This window comes from Pezoporus wallicus, unplaced genomic scaffold (assembly GCF_028554395.1).
Source record: "Pezoporus wallicus isolate ANWC-B61680 ecotype Strahan unplaced genomic scaffold, APGP_CSIRO_Pwel_v1 contig_8702, whole genome shotgun sequence".
Taxonomy (NCBI): domain Eukaryota; kingdom Metazoa; phylum Chordata; class Aves; order Psittaciformes; family Psittacidae; genus Pezoporus; species Pezoporus wallicus.
In genome coordinates, this window is record NW_026636754.1 from 105,367 (window position 1) to 122,611 (window position 17,245).

At 45.0% G+C, this 17,245-nt stretch overlaps 2 protein-coding genes across 3 annotated transcripts in view; one reads left to right on the forward strand and one right to left on the reverse strand.

The window, feature by feature from the left end:
- The window catches only part of GRB2 (growth factor receptor bound protein 2), a 58,280-nt gene extending 48,469 nt beyond the window's left edge, over positions 1 to 9,811 (reverse strand). The window contains exons 1-2 of one of the 2 annotated variants that reach the window (XM_057401386.1): positions 9,736 to 9,811; positions 9,508 to 9,616 (exon numbers count right to left, since the gene is read on the reverse strand). The gene's annotated coding sequence lies outside the window, so the exon portion shown is untranslated. Of the gene's footprint in view, positions 1 to 9,507; positions 9,628 to 9,735 lie in introns of those variants that run through there. The other variant, XM_057401387.1, reaches the window with a different exon arrangement.
- A 261-nt stretch (positions 9,812 to 10,072) lies between these two features.
- Positions 10,073 to 17,245, forward strand: part of TMEM94 (transmembrane protein 94) — a 50,337-nt gene continuing 43,164 nt past the window's right edge. The window contains exon 1 of the mRNA XM_057401392.1: positions 10,073 to 10,223. The gene's annotated coding sequence lies outside the window, so the exon portion shown is untranslated. The remainder of the gene's footprint in view (positions 10,224 to 17,245) is intronic.

Genomic DNA, 17,245 nt, shown 5'->3' on the forward strand with positions numbered 1-17,245 from the left:
GGAGGCTTTTTGTCTGTCTTACAAACAGCATTTTTTCTAGCAACTGAGAGCTTTCTCACTGCTCTCTACCGTTTCACTGGAAAGTGATATGGGCAGGAACAGAAGAACAGACGGTTTAGAAAAGCCAAAGCGAGGGAAGAAAGAAGATCCCTTCAGTGGAAGATTTTGCAAAGAATCAGACCCAGGCTTCATCAGCTGCTGTAGGACAAAACATTACAGAGGGTGGTGGAAAGAAAAATGTGTGGATACATCATCTGGAAGAGATGCAGAAGTGTTAAGTGACAGGCTCTACACAAAAGAATAGGAAGAAAAAACTGGTAAGGGCAGAGCACTAATTCACATTAGCCAAATAAGGAAGTAAAACACAAGAAATGAACGAGGTAAAATAGAAATTATCAACATATAAACTCCAGACATTCAGGACCCTAAATAACACTCCTAATCTACCGGGTTAATACATTTCAACTTCCTTAAGCACGTCTTGTCAGAGGACAACTCAAGATAGCACAAAGCTATGCTAGAGCACAAAGCACAGATGATATTTATCAGATCAAATCATTTTATCAGGTAATAGAAAACTTTATCTCTGCCAAAAAATTATTTATTGCCTTTTTTATTACGACTGTTTTGAACTGTAAAAGCAGCTTTGACTGTTCCAAGCTTTCTGGTATTATGAAATACTTAAAGCACTACTACATGACATAATCAGCATAAGAAATGATAATGGAAAGGTCTCTTTTTTGGCACAAGTTCCCAATACCCAAAAAGTTTCCAGAGAAATGGATTACAAACACTGCAGTGTTTGAAGAACAGTAACAATCTGTGAGCCTGCACATTCTGGCCCTCAACCACAGGCATTTAATATTTTCTGAAACAAGGAGTTAACTTCCCTAAACACTATATTTATCTATGAACTGCTCTCCCAGTTATTAACTGCGCTACAGAGTATTTTGCTCTTTAGGTTATAAAGAGATGTCTGAGTCAGATGCTGTGGGAGTTAACAAGACTGCATCCTTGTCTTCTACAGATGATTTGAAACTATATTGGCACGTTAAACCTTATCCCCCCCCAACCAACGCTGCATCTCAAGCAGGAAGTTCAGAAGAGGTGGCAAAGAGAAAAATGTCCCTCTTTAACATAAAGCTCACGTCTCAAGCATGACCCAGAAGGTCTCTGGAGAAAGAAAGGGATGGATGTTAACCTGCCTACAGGGTATTCACAACCTTTTAACCTTTGGAAGCGGCCTGAAGTTACGGAACTCTTCCGGGGAATATTAAAAATAAGCCCCAAGAACAGTTCCCACTTCCATGCACGCTCGGCGACGGGAAAAGCGCCCCGAGACCAACACCCGTCCGCGGGATCCCCGGAACGGAGCCGTGCGAGAGCCGGCGAATCTCGCCCAGCAGATAACGCCTCTCCAGCCCAGGCCCTTGCTCCAACCCCCACCCGCCCGGGGCAGCCCTGCCCCGCAGCACCCGCACCCCGACAAGCGCCTCAGGAAGGTCGGGGCCCGCCGGGGCGCGGGCCCACAGCCGCGGGGAACAGGGACAACGCTGAGGCGGCTCCTGCGGAGCACAGCTTGGAGAGGCGGAACACCCCAGGGGCCCAGGCCGCGGCACCGGGGCTCAGCCTGTCCCCCCCTAACCCGCTCCAGCAAGGCCCGCGGAGGGCAGAGGAGCCGGGCCCCCACCGAGCAGCCGTGTCAGCGCTCGGCGCGATTGCACCGCCCAAGGCGGGAGGGGCGCTTGCGCGCTCACAGCCCGCCCCGCGCATGCGCACGGGTAGCCGCGGGGAAGAGGGGAGGTGTGAAAGTGGAGCGGGGAGAAGCAGCGGCCGAGATACCCGGGTAGCATGGAGTCTGTATCCGTCATCCCCGGGGAAGGGGGTCATTAGTACAGGGCTCCGGAGGTGAAACCGCGCAGGGTTTATGCCTAGCTCATCTGTAAAGCAAGGCAGCCTAGCAAGGAGGGATTCATTGACAATCCCCGCCTTGTTCACACGGTGTTTGAGCCGGCACCGAGGGTACAGAGCTCATCAGACTCGGAGAGCAAAGAATACACCCGGCAGAGACATAACTTGACAACTGGCATCCTTCTGAGCACTGATTAAGGCAGCCAGGCTGCAGGAAAAACACACAACAGTGAACACACATTGCAATTAAAATCCACACAAGGGCAGAATTAAAATTGCACCTGCAATTGTCTGACGTCCTGACGTTCTTTGAGCTTGAAAAGAGGCTAATGACAACACACAGTAAAGGTGTTGTTCAGATTCCTTGATAAAGCTATGGAATAAAAGCAGCTTTCCCCTGGCTCTAAAGAGGAAAGCTTGGTTCTGACCTGAGGGCTTTTACAAGGGCTTATAGTGAAAGGATGAGCCAGTTACAGGGGTTACTTCTGGGTTTTTCTCCTCCAGTTGCTCCCCACTCTGCCACCCACAAAAAGATGTGGGGACTGGAATAGAGAGCACAGCAAATACACAGAATTGAGACACAAGCCGCGGGATTCACATCCGGGTTCCTGTAAATTTAGGATTATTCTGCACCAAGACTACATCTAATTTAGAGATAATGTTTTCTTTTAAGCAGACTGAGATGCATATTTGCAGCCTCCAATTAAACCTGCTTCTATTACACATGCCACCACACAGGCTGATCTCCCTAGCTGTACTCTGCAAGAGGGTGTCATGGTTCCGACCATATCAAGATGAGAGTAACGTCAGAGTATATATACTGCTTTGTACAATTCAGCTTGAAATCATGGTCTGCAAACACTGCCTGCTAACATTCACATTCTAAATGCTCGATAAAGATTCCTGAGAGGTTATTTTGGGATGAAATTTCTGGTTAAAACCCTTAGCAAGGTCCTCTTCTTGTCTTAACAGCATTGTATTTAAGGGGCTTTAACTTACTGCCACATTTGGGTGCTGGGGGAGAGTGTGAATTCTCCCAATACTTCACACAAAAATTGGAAAGGGTGGGGAACTGGAGCTGTAGGAGTTGAGGATATTACAGATGTTTCAGATGTTCTTTCTGAGGATGCAGAAGTGATGCATCCAGGGTGACACAAAGATTGATGAAATCAGAGCTAGATTCCAAGACCCCTCCAAGCCCCCAGTAATTGGCTTACAGACTCTCTGGTTTCATGTATGACCTCAAAATGAGCATTTAGAAGTTCTTAGTAAGCCTTCTGTAAGTTAAAGAACATCTCAGAAAACCTAGAGCAGCTACTTTTAGCTGGACTTCAACAGCCAGACACGGCCAACAGCTGCCAGTTGAATGATGGCTACTTTAGGAGCCTGCAGCTGCCCGACTTTAAAAGGGCAGTCCTAGAAAATCAAACAAGCAACACATTTTACAAATAGCAGAGATCAAAGTGGTCAGAGCAAGATATTCCCAATAAAGGAGCTGCTGAGATGTACTTGCTTGCAAAGCAATTAATGTAGAATGTCTCCCCAGCTTGCAAACACATTCACGCATTAGAAAAATACACAACTCACTGTGCAAATAGTGGGCAGCTTCACTGCAGCAAAGGCTGAAATCCTGCATAGCTGTAAGCTAGGGTGGAAAAGGCAACAGAGACATTGTTTTGCTAGAGGATCAATTTCAGATGGTTTTAGTAGTCTAGGAATAGCCTGGATTTTCTATGAGAGTTTGTGGTGATAAAGTATAATCTAAGATTAGCTCAGAGTATTTTAAGAACTAAGAGTAAGACAAATCTTGGTGTCTGGCATGTCTTCTGGATGCCTTTCCAAACTTCTCAGAGCAGTCTGGAGACATAAATGTCCAGGTTGTGCTATCAATAAATCACAATATTAATCAAAAACTGGTTTTGTATAAACAGCCACTCAAGATTTGCAATTCCTGCTTGGAATATTCCTATTAATGCCATGGTACTGCCTAAAGACAATAATTACAGATAATATAAACATAAGTTTAACATCAGTAACAGCAGTTACATTAGTGCAAATGTTACGAAGACAAACCCTAAAGATAGCACATCTCTTATGTTGTCATAGTCTCTAAACTCTGCTCCACGAATGTCTGTGTCCTTGCAGTGCCATTTAATTATTTTGAAAACTTCTCCATTATTAGGACTCAGAGCTCCCACTTTATGTCATCTAAAGATTAACTTTCTAGCATTGTCACAGCAAATGCATGAACTCAGCATGTGTTGTTGTAACACACTTCTCTGCAACAGCAACTCTGGCATGTATTGAGATCTTATTAATATATTCCTAGATTTAGTCACCATCTCGGTGCTACTGTACACAGTAAATGTGCTTCTTTGTAGGGCTGATGCAAGAAACTAAATGATAACCAGGAAGATATTCTAGACTGTTTCTTTTCATTCAAAGGAAGAAAGAAGTGACCTCTCACTCCCACTTGCTGAGAGCATCAACACATGTAACTTCAAAGGTGGTTTTGAAAACTAAGCATCAGAGCTTAAATTAGAGCCCAGGGGCCTCTGCCTCAAACAAAAGAGCAACTAGAAACTATTGGGAGAGCTATTGAATTTAGAGAGGGTTCATAGTCAGAAAATATTTGCTCGAGCTTTGATTCATATCTGTTCTATTGGCAAACACAAGTTAAAAGCTTGTGAACTGACAGAGTAGTAAAAGAAGGAGCCTTGTGGTCTCCCTGTTCTTTGTGCACTGTGAGCAAATTCGGCTACAGCAGGATCTGTCTCGTGATAGTGCAAGACGCAAAGAGACCAGAAAAAAAAAAAAAAATCATCTCTCTCTGGTACAGAAGAGACTGCAACAAGAAAAACCCAAGTTTGAATGGAGAACAAAAGGGATCCTTAACTTGCAGTTCCTTAATTTGTAATGTTAGCTTGATGCAAAATTGTATGAGACCAAATTCTCCCAGGCATCTAATCAATCAAGAGGAAAAACCCAACATCTGAGTACTTCAGATACTATCAAAGATAAAACAGGGTGGGTGTAATTGTTGAGAATGAGTAGGAACTGCTTAGTGGTGGCTGGAAGCTGACATCACATCCCAGATCTAACAGAAGGAACCTCTGGCCTTGAGGAAGGCCTTGCTTCACAAGCACTGGTGTTTCACAGGCCCATCAGCTCCTTGACAAACTTGTAACACTTAAGCAATTTCTTTACAACGATGCGGCTGAACCTGCATTCCATGTGCCTCAGCCTCTATCTCTGCTCTACCCCAGGCAGAGGAAACCTCCCTGGCTAGAGCTCTCCAAGGCAACTCCCTTCATCCTTTCTGTAGCCTTTGTTCCTAAGCCCATTCTCTTCAGACATGAGGATCTGTGGTCATCATGAATTATAATCCACAATTGCCAATTTATGGAATTGTCCGTTGCAATGATTTTTTAATGGCACCTGGCACAATAACTGTAACGAAACACCTTTCTTCCTCAGGGGCATTTCCTGATTTCAAAGAACTACAGCGATCTTTTTCTTTTAGCTCCTCAAAGCAAACCCTTGATTCACTCAACACAGCTGAAGATGCTCAAAATTTCACATTGTGATTCTGCATTATATTGCTGCAGCTCACACAGCATAACACTATACATGTGCTACCCAAGTTGTATATTAGCAGCCTGATGTATGAACCAAGACAGAAGGTTTCCTCCCATAGAAAACAATGCAGAGAATCTGCTGGGGGAATGTAGAATAGATGTAGATAACTCAAGATAGCCCTGATCAATTTTATTGCAAGCTGAAAATGTAATGCCATAAGAGTGTCCTGACAGCTGTAGGAGAACTGACTCGCTATATACCTCCAAGATGCACAGGAATAAAGTGGGTGCGGCAAATAGCGGAATGCCAAGAACGTAGGCACAGCAAGGAGACAATGCTGGGAATGGTGCTGTTAACATTTGTTGCATGAACATTATTTTCTTGCCTTTTTCTTCTCGCATCACCCCATGTTGGCCTCAGTGCAATAATCATGCTAGAGCCATTAAAATCCAAAACTATCCCATTTGCAGGATTGAGTCTTGGAGTGGAAGTTGCTTCATCAAACATGCCTGATGCAACCAAAGAGCAGTGACTTTGACCTGCTTTAGGAAGATGCTAAGTACCTTGAGAAAACCTAGTATCTATGTGCTAATCTTAGCCCACATGCAACAGACCCGCTGATACTACCTGCAGACAGAAAAGGCAACAAACTGCCTTCATTCATAATTAAGTATTAAAATAGTCACCAAACAAGCTTGGCCTATTGATGGAGCCTTATAGGCTTAACTGGTATTAGTAGAGGTTCTTTAAAACCTTAATTCCAGATCTAGGTTTCCTGTCTAGATAAAGGATTTACCCACATGCCTGTATCTGGAACACTGTGTGACAGCACAAATTAGAGACTCAGACAGCAAAGCTACGGAAAAAGGCTGTCCAGATGTGTTTTCTGTGCCTGTTCTTTGGAAAGCAAGATAGCGAATGGACCAAGGGTAACTGCTTTGCTAGCTGGTTTCATTTTAGTTTGTAGTTTTCTTAGTGATAAAAGCAGTATCAAAGGGATATAATAGATGTAAACACAGAATATATTCTGTATACATGGAAGCAGAGATAGAGTGGACTTGTCCAAAGCTGAACAATAATGTTCAGCAGCATTAGGAACAAAATTCCTAATTCTTGATTCCTGAGCCTTGCTATAACCATCAGCTCTCCCTCCTTCAAACCTAATGCCTTTCTCATACACATATTGAAACGTTACCACAACTGCCTGTTTCTGTGAATCTGTCCAAGTGCAGTAAATGTGCTGGTGCTTGTGACCCAGACAGAACAGCTGAAATAGCTTCACCATTTTACAGATCTCAAGAGCACTTGTGAAGCAGCTTAATCACCATGTGAGACAAACAGGGACTATTTTGACTTTTATAGACCAGCAAACAAAAAAAGTTAGCTTAGACTCAAAACTACGCAGAAAACAAATAGTGCAAAACAAAACCACTCCAGTCTTATCTCTTCCCAGTGAGCTGGGAAGAATGTAATAAAAGCAGATTCTCTTCTGTACCACATGTGTTTCTATGGTCACAAAGAGAAGAAAGAAAAAGATTGTTATAAAAATGACAACGTAGGAAATACTGCTCTACCTGGGACTGTAACAGCAATTGCCAACATTAAGAAATTCAACAATAAAGAGTTGGCCGAGGTCACCCAGAGCTGCTTAACCTCTGAAAGACATCTGTAAAAGGGAACCAGATCCAACTACAGTGTGTCATCTCCCCTTTCTTCAGTATAAAAGAGCTTCTGCTTTCTTCCTACTCCCAGTTCAGTCATCTGTCATTTTCAGGACAGCTTGGAATTGTCAGTTCAATTACCTTTCAGTTTGGAGAAAAACAAAGCAGATGCTGTTTGTTACTAAAAGGCAGAATCTCTCTCTTTTGAGGAATGCAGTGTCTTCTATAATTAGTTATTGAATTATGGTACATCTCCCTTATTTATTAAAAAATACACAGGAGCGGGTAAGGAGTATCATTTAGCTAGAATGAAATACTATCTTCTCTTCAGCTTTGGTAGAGGTGTTGGTCAGCTCAACTACTGCTTTTAAGCCGCAGCCTCTGTACCAATCTTCCCCTTTTAATTCCTCTTATCATTACAGACATATTAGAAATATGGTCAGTTCCTAGCATCTATCATGAAATGTACCTAGGGGTGGGGGAATCAGACACACAACAATTGCCTTGCCTAAACAATACAATATTTTTTCACCAATTTATACATTATTTGTTCAGAAATGCTACTCAAATATTGATTAAAAATGCAACTTCATCTTGTCAGAGAGCTTAACTAACTAAAAAAAAAAAGGCAAAGAAAGGCACATGCAGGGAGGCCAAATAATTCACCTGGATCTGTCAGGCATTGAAAACCAGAGGCGGAAGCTTACTGCAAACTGAGCCATGGCTCTGCCCATATGTCACAGTCCCAAGAGGAGACAGTACATCCCTGCGCTGAGGACATGGGGAGCATGAAATTAAGCTTTTTCAGACTATACAGAGAGGTTTGCAGTAGCTGGTTCATTTCTGTAAACTCCCTTCCTACCAAAAGGATATAGGAGGCCTTCACACAGTGAAACAATTCCAAGAAGTACAAGGATGTGGAAAAAGCACCCATACATGCAGAGGTAACATTATCTTGTTTAGCTTTAGAGCTTTCATTCACAACCCTAACATTAAAAAAATAGGGACACTGCTTGCTTGTAGAACAGGTCTCTACACCAAAGTTCTCAAATCCAAAAACCAGAGCAGTTTAGCGCCTCCCGAGTACTTTACACCATTTGCCTTTTGAGCTTTCCCTTTGTCATTTAGTACTAGAAGACACAGGAAAAGTACTCTCTGGATACCTGTCCTATTTCTGATGCTATAGCCATATTATCCAATTCAAGGGTGTTTCTGCTCTTCCAACCATCCTGGTAATAATGCCTTTTGATAGTGTTTTTCACTTAATCTCAACATGCTCTTCAAGCATTATGTCCCTAAATCACCCTGAGGGAGACTGGTAGATCAGATTTATTAAGGAGGAAATAAAAGCACAAATAGGTTAAAGGTCCAGTATATCAGCTCCTATAACTGCACATCTCATTGACAGAAACTCTATCCACACCATACTTGTGAGTGAAAACAGGTTTTATTAGTGGCTTGCTCAAAACCCACAGGGGATGAGTGTCAGAGGGAAAACAGTCCAGACTCCAGATCTCTATTGAAGATGTATCTCTATTCTGACCTTTAAATACAACTTTCTACTTATCAACTATACTTTATTATGGGTGGAACAATATAATGAGGAACTAAAGATGCTCATGCAGCACTATGCACAACACACCATCTTATTACAACTCCAGTAACATATTTATCCTCTTCCCCTTCTTTATGGTGTAATCTCATCTCTAAATAATACCGTAAAATTCCCCAGACCTGCCATTTTAAACCAAAATCACTTACAGCATCACTGAAGCATATTAAGAATTGTGGGGTTTCTTTGTTCACTGATTCTAGGGAATTGTTCTGGATAACAAGCTCAGGAAAAGCAGTTGTTTTGTGGCTTCCATTCTCCTCGCCAGAATTTAGACTGCATTTAAAAAGAGCTGAAATCACACTCCTGCACTCTCTGTGTCTCCAGACACCATGAAAGTAGTATCCCAAAGGAGTATTAAGTATGCTCCCAGAACACTACTTCCTCGTCCAAAACTGCATCTCCAGGGAAAACAGTGCAGAGCCTTTGTACAATTTATTGCCACAACATCGCAAACAACTGCACCTGTAGCTTAATACACTAATGATCATCAGTTTTGTAAAGCAAAATCTCACATGGGAACTGCTGCATCACAACCTGGGATAATACACGCTCTGCAATGAATTACAGGAAGAGGAAAGGAATTAAAGCTAAGGAACATGCATCTTTTCAATTTAGCCACTGTGAATTGAGAAGACAACCCCCAAATCTCTGCACAGAGGCACAGAAACGGGCCATCTCCGCCTCACACCTCTGATTTCCTTTCCAGATTCTGCGGCGGCTTAGATTTCTCGTTAAGATTACCGGCTCGGTACGTTTGTGTGCTCGGTCCACGACAGCTTCCTGTGCACCCGGCACCCAGCGTGTGCGTTCACCTCAGGGTTCCTTAGAGACTGCCAGCCCGCTGGTTACCCTGCGGTAAAAGTGGCTTTTCAAAAGGAGATCTGCAGGTGTCACCCTCCCCTTGCAGAGGCACGGCCCTGGCAAAGGGACACCCCTTCTCCCTCACACTCCCGTGACAGGGGGACCCACCTCGGCCTGCCTTTGCCAAGGGGATGACGCCTCGGGCCACTCTTGGGCTCTCCTCATTCCCTCACGCATTCCCCTCACTCCCGAGTCACTTCAGTGCCCTCAGCACCGTCCCTATGACGGCATCCCAGCACCCGGGAGCCAGCGGGATCGCTCTTGAGCCGCCCGCTCCCCTCAGCGATGCCGCCGGGGCTGAGCCACCCCTTCCCAGCCCGCCCACACTCCCCTCAGGGCTAGTCCCGACCTGTCGCCAGGGCGGATGCTTGGCTTCGCGCGCAGCCCCTCCTAAACCAATCAGCGTGCGGCATACGGGGGCCGCGCGGAATCTCACCAACCAGACACCAGCTTCTTGAGGCCGCCCCGAAGCCCCATCGCGGGTCCCCCAGCGCTGTGACGTCCCGTTTGCCAGTGACCCTGATGGCGGCCCCGGCGGCGCGGGGGGAGGCCCGGCGGGCGAGCGGCTTCCCCGCCGAGAGTGCCCGGCGCGGCTGGTGAGTACGGGCCGAGCGGCGGCGGGGCGCGGCCGGGCTCCGTCCCGTGGGGGAGCGGCGCCGGGAGGGCCGGCCGCTCCCAGAACGGGATCCCCACGTCTGCTGGAGGCTGCCCGCCATGGCGGGGGAGGCCCGAGGCAGAGCCGGCGGCGATCCCGCCGCGCTGCCCGCCGCCCCTCGGGCCCGGGCTCCCGCGTAGCGCCGTTCCCCTCACGCACCCTCTCTTGGCATCTCTCCGGAGCGGCCTGTGAGGGAGAGGAAACGAAGGAGACCGAGAACAGCCGCTCCCACACGTGTTCGCGCTTCAGCGCACCCGGCGGAGCTGCCCCAGCAGCTGAGGGACACGCTCCGCCTCGCAGCGCATCCCCCGCCAGGCCCCTCAGCCCCGACCCGAGTGCTCCGGCTGCAGCTCTGTGTTCCGCCTAAAGGTTTTAGGCCTGGCCCCAAATTCCGGCTTAAAAGCCTTCAGGAGTTTGCCTGGACTCCTCGGCTCAGCCGGTTGCTTCACTCCTGCTCCTACCTCATCGCAGGCTTTTGCTCAGCAGGAGTCCATGGCACACTGCATTCTGCCTCAGATACTCATCCATGTGTGATATTTCCAAAAGCTGTGGTCCATGCAGTTCTTGGATTATGTTACTGCTGTTAATCTGTTGTTCAGGAGCTTTATATCAGAATAACACCGGCCATGCTTGATAAGAAAAGGCCTAGCAACCCCAGGTAAAACTCCCTTTACATAAATAACAAGAAGTTAGTCTTAGATGATATTATCTATCTAAAAAGTAGCCAGAGAGGAAGGGAAGTCCCAGAGAAGAGTGAATAGTGTTCCAGCACACAGTTACAAGACTCACTGAGCCGTCACAGGACGGCCTGTGCTAAGGAAGAGTTTAAGCTATTCTGACCAGTTTTAAAACTTACCAAGATAGAACCCTTCTACCTCCCCAAGGCTGCTACCAAGTAGTACATAGTGTTAACTTTTGAGACAAGGAAGCAGTTATTCTGTGCTTGCCTAAAATCCTATTATCTCCTAGCAATTGCAGAGTAAGTTCTAATTGAACAGACAGCTCATATACAAAGACATGCAGTGGTATAGGAGCACATGACCTCTATGAAACACTTTAGGTTCCTTAAAAGAGCATGTTTATACAGAAACAAGCTTCCTTAAAAAGGGCTGTACTGCACTGAACTACAGGGCCTGCTCAAATATAGCCAAATTTGAATAGCCTACTAAGCAACCAAGATTTGCTTTCTAAGAAGCCTGTTCAATACAGACATACACATAAATAGCTACACTAATGCAAAGTATCTTCTGTTCTTTAAAGTAGTACCTTGTATTTCTTTGTTGTCTTTTACATAAGTACATTAAAACACTATATAATACTGCTCTTAACCATGACCTTTTAAATAAACACATTGCCAACATTTTTTATCATCCGATTAAGGTATTAGCCCCTTTTAGTCTAGGTTACAAAGCTAATCAATATTGCTACTGAAAGTGGAACCAAGAAAACAAACCTCCTTCCTCTGGTCTTCATACTACACTCTTAACTGTTTAGGACTGTGTATCTTTGAGACCACCCTTACTTCTGTTAGAATCTTACCCAAAGTACCTGCTACAAGCAGCTACAAGCACTACAAAGACCACAGTGCTCTACCAGAAACACAGCCCTGAGGGAGGGGTGGGATGGGGAGGGTTTATATCACCCCTCTGGTTAGGTGGGACCAGCCAGGTGCAGGGCTGGGCCATGAGGGATTGGCCAAAAGACAAGTCCTTCTATAGGCTAAAAAGAGAGGCCTGAGGGGGTTTGGGCAATACTGTTCCGCACCTGAGGCTGCAAGGAGGAAGATTTAGGTTGGGGTAACACCCGTGATAGTGTATATGGGACCATCTGTATGCTAATTATGGCACTTTGGAGCATTATCTGTAATACTCTTGAGTGACTAGTGGAGAGTAGTTCTTAAGGAGATGTAAAGGGCTCCTCTGTTTTCCTTTCACAGTAGAGTGAGTCAGCTCACTACTCTAATTCTAGACACAGTTCATCAGACAAATGTTCATCATAAAACTTTCATGGAGCTGCTTGTGAGAATAGCAAAATACACAAATCTCTTGAACTGATCAGTGTGTGTTCTGCATAAGGGCTGTGCTTTGCTTTGCATGAATGTAGGAGCTTGGTCTGATTAATGCCCTCCAGGTGCTGCTTTGGGGAACTCCCAGTGAACACCTCCCATCAGCATGATATTGTTACATATCTTCGCATGGCAAACACTGGTGTGGGTTGTTTTTTTTTGCCTAGATTTACTATAAACTATGCATACAACACCCTCATTTATAACCTGGAGTTAAGAGAAAGAGCTGCACACTTTTATCTCTGAGTCAGTGTACATCAGCAAACATTGATTTGCTGGAAGGTTCTATAAATACACCACAAGCTTTTTGAATCTTATTTTGGGCTGCTGCCTTTTTGTGGGTTTGTAGCATTTCAGGATGGGTTTTAATGGAGGGAGTTATACAATCCTGATTCCTGTAATAACCAACATCACAATGATGAGTGACAGCTGCCACTTTTGCAGTGAAATCTTCCCTACATTTGCTGTGAAATGTTTTAGTTGCCATTCAAGGCATCGTGCCACAAAGCAGATGATGTCTCAGTGCTCTGCAGAGGCTGGAGGGGCCCCTCCATCTTTCACAATTGAGCCTTTTGTTGCATTTGATCCAGACTGTACACATGCTGTCTCTTTCCGTGGCAGGCTTAGGGTACCTGAAGCAGAAAAGATGAAGCAATCCTTTAATTCCCAAACACTCTCTTAACAAAGTAAGGAAAAATTAACATAGCGAAGATCTTTCAGATTTACTATCCTTTAAGCAGTATCAGCCCCTGTGGAAGCAGGAGGTAGACTGATCTGATTGTTCTTTTGACCATATCAATCAATTAATTCTCAACTCACCAGAGCAAAATTAAAACAAAAATAAATGCCTTCTTTTGGTTGTGTGACATCTTCTTTTATCAATGTTAATCTTGCAAGTCTGGCTCTTGCAAGTGTGCCAAATCACAGGATCAACTAGATAGGAAAAGACCTGCCATTAACTATTTCCTACTCCCCTTCTACCTCCTTGTTGCTCAGCTTTTGTTTTAAGCCACCACTGCCCTTTGAAACAAGTCTAATGTGCACGTTCTCTGCTGAAAGAAGGAGTACTGGGTATTGAGAAAACTGTTGAGTAAGGTTTAAACACAAAGTACTTTCACCTCCAAAAGGCACGTTTGGCAATTGGAAGACAAACTTTTAAGTTCATTTAATCTTATTCCTGATTCAAGGTGAAGTAGATCTCTAATTGCTGCCATTTAGGAAGGGAAGTGTGAAGTCAACAGATTCTTCACAGCCGTGGACAAACAAGATACATGACCACTGCTGAGTTGGTAATACTTAGCACATATACAGCACTAATTCAGAAGATCTCACTTACTTTACAGATACTAATAAATAGACTTCACAGCCTCTCTGAGGCAGATCCGCTAATCCCTATCTATAATCTAGGGTTAGTGAGGCAGAGGATGTTCAGCTGGCCCTATATTTGACAAGGTTTTTCACAAGTGGCTACTGAACCAGAAGTGTGGCAGCCAGCTCACTTGCTGGAATTACTTTGTGCTCTCAGTGAATCTCAAAGCAAGTCATTGACAGTTCCACCTGGGACATCTTTGGAAGTCCATAGATCAGCAAACGTGCCCATGTTGCAAATTACCAGCTACTCATGAGGAGGAAGACTCTGTGGTTGTGCTGTTATCAAACCATCAGCTCTAATCTAAGCCATTCTCTCCAAGGCAGCTGCTTTTTTGGTTATTCTGTTCCCCCGTGTTTCTATTCTTGGTGACAGCTCAGGCTTCTGCTCCTGAGGAATCCACTTTTGGCAGCAAGAAGTGCTCAGACTCCCCATAATTTTTCATAGACTATATGTTGGGAATTTTCAGTAAATAACATGAAAACAACAGTGATGGAACATTTAGGGAAAGCAGGATCATTAGGTTGATTTATTTTCCTCCCTAAAGACTTGCAGCTTCTGAAGCACATTTTTCTTTCCAAGTGTCTGTAGGTTGTATAGTTATCTGATCTTTCTGTTTGCTAGTTGGTTTAGGAGTGCTGTACCTCATGTATCATGCTGTACGGTTCCTTATTAAATATCACTATACTGATGTTGTGAGGTTTGGTTAAGTTGTCATGCTTTGAAATCCCTGGATTTCAAAGGAGCATCTGCAAGCACAGTGTTTATTACCTGTATAAATACTCTAATGCATAAGACAGTGCTGTTTGAAAGGTGGTTTCATAGACAAATGTTTGAATGGACCCTCGTAAAGCTGCTCTTCAGAAGGACGTTTCAAACACTTCTTGGTACTCTTAGATCAAGCTATAAGACTTACTGTATGCTCAGGGCACTTGCAAACAGAAGTGACTTTGGGGTGATGGGAGATTTTAAAAGGTATCAGATGCACATGGCAATCTGAGCAGTGACCTCATTTATTCTTACAAATATAAAATAGACATTCTAAGTGCATTGCAGACCTCTCCACACAGTTGTGTGGTAACTGCTGGCCTAGTTCAGCATACAGGACTTCCAGAAAGTTCATTTGCTCTTAGTGAAAGGTGCACTGGATTGAGTTACTTGGTGGGACCCTATATTGGGTTTCACTCTACTGAATGATTTGGAAGTATTTCTCATGCTGAATGCAGCGCGATGACACTTGGACACCACATCCACCCGTTTCAAAGTTCCATGGACTGCTCTAGACATGAGAATCCTGAGGAGGATAGAGTGTGCTGGGAAAGTGAACCGGCTGCCCTTGGAGCCTCTGGAGTCTGATTAGAGCAACCGCAGCTTCAGGCATCTCTGTCTGCGGCTGAATGCTTGACGCCCACTGACATGTTCCAGCAAAGCCCCACTTCATTTCTGCCCTCCTGTCTGGCCCAGTTTAACATATCAACAGCATGAGTGACTAATGGCCTGGGCAGGCAGAAGAGAGATAACACACAGGGAGGGCAGAGGCAGGCAGATATGCTAGTGTGGAAGAAATAGGAGTGCACAGAACTCCTGGGGTCGGTCCAGAGTGGGGTGATTCCTTGCTATTCGGTAGGGGTGGTGGAGGGACACATCTGGTGGTGGGAACTACAAGAGTCTGGGAGGCGATGGAGTGGATGGATGCACAGCTCTGCACATCTGCAGGTTGCCTGCAGAAACAACTGCCTCAGCTTCATTGTGTGAAGCTGTGTTCTGAATGTCTGCAAAATCCTCTCTAATGCTGATGAGGTTTTTTGTTGGTGTGGCAGAATTCCTGCCATTTTCTTGCAGACTTCTTGTCTTGCTGAATTCTGATTTACAAGAAGGCAGGCACAAACCACATTTTATATGGCTCTAGTGCCAATCCTGGTGCAGCAGTTGTGGGAGGATGGTTTATGACTGTAGCCTGTCTTTCCTTTTGGCTTCAGTTGTCCTAATGCTAAGCTATTCCAACCTGTCCAGGCTTAGCTGTGTCTGGAATTCTTGGTTGTAAATTAAAGCCCTTTTTAAACTTGGAAAAATGAAACATTCCACTCGGTTTGTATATCCAGATTGGCACAGGAGAGACTTGGCTTCTTGATTTCTCTGTGTGAAACTTCCAGTCCAACCATTGTTAGTACCTTCAATTGGGCATGTGAGAGAAACTGCTTCTGGGTTCCAGGTCAGTCTGTTCGTGTTCTGGACAGCATGCTGGTGATGGAGCAGTGCTGCACGCACCACTGGTTACTTTCACAAGCTCTTTAATTGTTCATTGTAACAGCTTTTGAATTTAACTGGGTAGGGAATATTCACTCTTTCCAACCAATCTTTCATCTTCTAACACCCTTGTTGTGTATAGAATCATAGAATGGTTTGGGGTTGGAAAGGACCTTAAGATCGTCTGGTTCCAACCCCTCTGCCATGGGCAGGGATGCCTCACACTGGACGATACCGTAGTAGGATACCCTGGTATCCTGCTTCCTGGCACTGAGGGACTTCAGGGTGATGTTCCCAAGCACGAGGATGATGTGCTCTGAACTGTAAGGAATGGTGTGGCTTGTACTCAGGATCACATTTCATTTGCTGCCTAAGCCAGAATGTCACTCAGGGCAGTGCAGCAAACCCTGCCTCCTGCCATCCTGCCACAGCCACCCTTGGCTCCTAATGATACAGGCTCCATGGGATGAGCACCAGGAGTCCAGAATATATTTTCTTGTTCTGCTTTTGTGACTTTGGCTTCCCAGTTACCCACTTGTGTCACACATAATTATGCTTTTGAAGTCCAGATCCAGAGAGACATTCAGGCTCTTAGCTTTGAACAAGTGAGAGCACGGCGCAGAATCCTTCAGTAGATCCATCTTTTTGTCAGAGAGGAGTAAAAAGAAGAATCATTGATTTATTTTTCAGCCCTTTTATTATTAGTGACCTTAAAATCATCCCCTCATGCCTTCCCTTATATTGAAGTCACTCTCAAGTTAAAGGCAAGATATTGATGCTCTATGCTGTGTGCAAGCATACAAATGTACGTTTTCCTCCTTCCCATTCCCAGCCCTTTACTGGGAGCTTTGTCAGCTTCGCTCCAGTAGCTCTCTGATTCTCTCTTTACAATTGCTAATGGCCTGGCAGGGATACAAAGTGACTGAAATAGCTTCATTCCCAGGGTGTGTGCACACTGACAAGGGTCACAGCACAGCAAAGTAGGGCAGAGTCCTGCCTTGTGGCTCATGCCAGCCAGCAGCCAGTTGCAGGTGCTGGTTGCTGTACTGCAAACCAGTGCTTTGATAGCAGGTGTCAGAGTACTCAATACTTACTGCTTCCCAGAATGCAGGTGCAGGACTTGCCTGCATGAGAGGAAATCCTGACGTGGAACTCTTCAGCGTGGGGCAGGAGGTGCTTTCTGAGTAAGCTTTAGATGCTGTGTGTTTTCCTTGTTATGGTGGAGCATCATGGAGAGCAGTGCTGCAGGTGACTGCCACAAGGATGGGATCTCCAGAGTCCT